This window comes from Mus pahari, chromosome 4, assembly GCF_900095145.1.
Source record: "Mus pahari chromosome 4, PAHARI_EIJ_v1.1, whole genome shotgun sequence".
NCBI classification, from domain to species: Eukaryota; Metazoa; Chordata; class Mammalia; order Rodentia; family Muridae; genus Mus; species Mus pahari.
In genome coordinates this window covers 120,266,806-120,271,188 of record NC_034593.1, presented here as the reverse complement: position 1 = coordinate 120,271,188, position 4,383 = coordinate 120,266,806, and positions in this window count along the sequence as shown.

Sequence of the window (4,383 nt, the reverse complement as noted above, 5' to 3'; positions counted from 1 at the left end):
TCCCTCCCTCCCTCCCTCTCCCCTCTCTCTTCCTGTTGCCTGCCAATCTGGATATAAAACTCACAGCTACTTCTCCAGTACCATGTCTGCCTGTGTGCTACCATGTTGAAAACAGTGGACTAAACCTCTGAAACTCTAACCAATCCCTAATTAAATGCTTTCTTTCATAGGAGTTGCCATGGTCATGGTGTCTCTCACAGCAATAGAAACCCTCACTAAGACAGCAAGTGCTGCAGCCCTCCATTTTTTTATGTCAAGTGACACTTCTTGGATGAGGAAAAAGGACATCAGCTATTTGTCTGTACTTGGTGTTGTACACCAATGAATAAACAAGTAGCACTGGACTCCAGTTGGCCAGCCATGCTGGTCTCACAGTTAATCGTGATAAACAAGAAGAAAGGAAATCAGCATTTATGATATGAATAATATATGGAAATAATTTGTATATCACATTATATGTAATCCTCTGCAGAAACCAGAATTAGTGATTGTGCTTTACATATAAAGACACTCATGTTCAGACTCATTAAATACCTTCTTCAGGTGGTATTCAAAGAAGGTCAGTGCTGTCCTTGTACATGTATGATGTGCATATGTATATGCACATATTTCTGCATAAACAATGACACAGAACACCAGTCTTAAACTCTAACAGTACTCTAAAGAAAGACAAAATAAAATTACTTTGTGATTTCATGTAAACACAGGCAAAAAATAACTTCAGCTCAAATATAAAACACTTCTCTCTTGGATGAAGTTAAAAATTGCTACTTCTTTGCTTTACCAATTATTCCAGTATGCTTTTCCTAGAAATGACATTTATTTAATTACCCAGCTACAGATTTTTTTTCAACTTTCTAACAATACCTGTATCTAGAGAGGTTCTGATTTCTTAGGTCCTCCCCGAGGTCCCTCACCCAAGTCCATGCTCAGAAATGTGTTGGGGTTAATGTCTCACTGGGACATTCCATGGAAGCTTGTGTTGCATTTCACTAGAGATAAGGACTAAACCTTGGAGATCCAATATGCGATTCTGGAAAAGATCATCAGTGTTAGAATGTTCCTTTGTTTGTTTGTTTGTTTTTGATAAATTTTTATTACTTTATTTCTATTTGTATCCAAACGTATATGTTTCATGTGCATACCTATTGCTCACAGTGGCCAGAATAAGTTGTTGGATCATCTGATGTAATAGAGAGTTGCAAGCTCCAATGTAGGTGCTAGAAGCCAAACACTGGTTCCTTGCAAGAGAAGCAAATGTTCATATCCCTGAGAGGTTCTCTGTCCCTCTAATGTCAGAATTTTTCTAACATATTCTAACACCAGACTTTCCATTTCACATATTCCGCTCCCTCAAGACTCACCACATACTGCAGCCTCTTTCTCATCGTCTACTCTTTACTTTGGGATTAGTACAGTCTTCAATCTATCCATCATCTTGATTTATCTCCTTCCCAGATGGCTTCCTCCTATCTCTCTAGCCCATTCTTCCTGGTGTGTGCAACGGGGCTGGGAGACCGCAGCCTTCCCAAATGAGGACTTAAGCACAACTCTTTCCCACATCGCTATCTGAAAGGCTTTCCCAGAACATTTTAGACTTTTAGAGCCTCCACAACCACAGGAGGCTTACATAACTGTCTGCTTCTCTAAATATCTAAATCTTGATGTCTCTGTCACTCTGGAGAGCCCTAGTTTACATACCATTTACAGCCAGCTTAGAAGGTCCATGTGCATTGTGTCCAGTACTTCTATTTCTGTTCTCTTTTCATGTACCTCAATCACTTTCTACCTCACCACTCCATCTAAATTGTTCTTGTATGGAATACTAATAACTTTCCCTTTGATAACAATGAGGTTAACAGTTATTATCCATCATGGCAACTAGCTGAAGTACAACACATTAGTGTTGTGGCAAAATGCTGCCATTACACCCTCATCCTAATCCTTGGAGTTTATGAATAGTAGGTGGGTTTGCATGGAAGAAACCTCCCAATTAGGTAAATAATTGGACGTGAAGAGGAGATAAGATATTATTCAGGTAGTATCAATGTAATTAAAAAGATTCTAATGTAATAAAGTAAAATGGTAAGAGTCAGAAGAAATAAAGAAAAGAGAATACAAAGATAAATAGATAGATTGATAGATTGAAAGATTGATAGATTAATAGGTGTAGATATATAAATTATGATAGATACCTAGATAATAGACAGATTATAGAGAGATAGATGATAGATAAATGGATAATAATGATATACATAGATAAATATATGATATGTAGATAGATGATAGAGAAGTAGATAGGTCATATATATTTATAGAAATAGATGAAAAATCGATAGATGATAGATAGATATACAGATAGATAATGGTAGATGAATATAGGTAGATAGATAGATAGATAGATAGATAGATAGATAGATAGATAGATAGACAGATACAGACTAAATGGCACCAGAAGGAAACTGTACTGACTCTGGTTTTCATTTAATGCCATTAACATCTTAAGTCTACCCTCTTGAACCATGAGACTGTAAGCTTCCTACTAAGTTTTCAGGACAGCAGCTTTTCCTAATTACAGTGGACAATGCTCCTTGGTATTGTTTTGGATAATTAACCTGTATATTTTAGAATAGTTATAGACATCTAAAAATTTTAAAAATTAGTTGAGAGTGCTCTTACACCCACATCCATTTTTCTCTGTTTCACTATCACACATGAACATAGTACATTTGCCACAACTACTGATGAGTCAACATTGATAAAGTTTTCTAAGTAGAAATGTATATGTTCAGACTTTGTATTTTACCTGGTACTGTTTAGACTCCTGTATAGGATGCTGTGTTACATTGAGTCTTCTGCTTGGGCTCTTGTGGGCTGTGACAGCTTCTCAGGTTTTCTGTTTCTAATGACCTGAAATGTTTGGAAGAAGACTGATGAAGTACTTTGTAGAATAACCTTCAATCATGATTGTATCTGATGTTTTACTCGTAGAATAATAGATAATAAGGTTCAAACTATGGTTTTAGGGGTCTGAGGTTGTGAGTTTTAAATTAAATGACTAACAGGGTGTAGTGACATAATTCTATAATTCCAGAACACGGGAGGTTGGGACAGAAGTTCTCATTCAAGTTTGAGGCCAAGCTGAGACACACAGTGAGACCCAAATAAAACAAACATTAAATAAAACAGTAGCAACAACAACAACTACAACTACCACCACCACCACCACCACCACCACCACCACCACCACCACCACCACCACCACCACCACCACCACAACAACAACAACAACACAAGGAAAATCTGCAAAGGAAAACCTGTTGGGTCACATCCATCCTACCCTGTTAAAAACAACCATGACAGCATGTCTGTTGCTGTGGACACCTGGCAAAGGAAGTGTTTTTCACAGTGCTCCACTTCAAAACTGTTTCCCTCCCCTGCTACTATTTCCTCTTGGGAAGAAAGTCATTTATGCCCATCCAACACTTAAGACGTGAGTTTTCCTGGTAGAATGAGTCTGATTTTTATGTTTAACAGATTCTTTACATCTCCACTAAGTGTCTAGAATTGAAAATGTTTGTAACTACTGTCACCCACCCAACATACATGCCCTAGCCAAATCTCTCACTACAGTGTTCATGGTGCCAAGAACAGAAACTCCAGTATTCCAGATGGTTCGCTTGAACGTGTGAAAGTCATGCTTAGCGGCTCTCTTTCTCTGAGGCTACAGATCAAGCATGTAAGCACTATAAACTCTATAAGCAAATAGTCACAATCTTGGCCTAGCATTTCCTCATAGTTAATCAGTATTTCTGTAATACCTCCCTGGTAGGATTCTCTACCATGATTCATCAGCGTTTCTGCAATGCCTCCCTGGTAGGATGCTCTACCATGGTTCATCAGCGTTGCTGTAATGCCTCCCTGGTAGGATGCTCTACTTCCTCCTGCCCTACTCACACAGCTACATGACTCATCCTTTACTTATTTCAGGTCTTTACTTCTAAGGTTTCTTCTCTCTGAGTCTTTTGTGAATTCTGTATATGTAATGTTAGTACTACTGGATCTTAAGAGACAACTTCATATTTCTCTTCATTGTTCTAGGTTTCTTCTCAACAGTTACCCATATAGGATTATTATACAAACAATCTGTCTGTTCAGGCTGCCCTCTCTTGGATTATCTGGGGCAGGTATTTGCTTATGTCAACATTCCCAGAATCTAGAGCAGTATTTTGCTAAAAAATAGGTGCTTGATAAATATTTTTGGTGAATGAGTAAATCAGACAATAGTAGAGTTAGAATTGGTGAATTTTATCCACATAGCCTTTTATAAAAATCCACTTAATTTCCATTCACCACTATCCTAACTACTCAAATGACACAGAA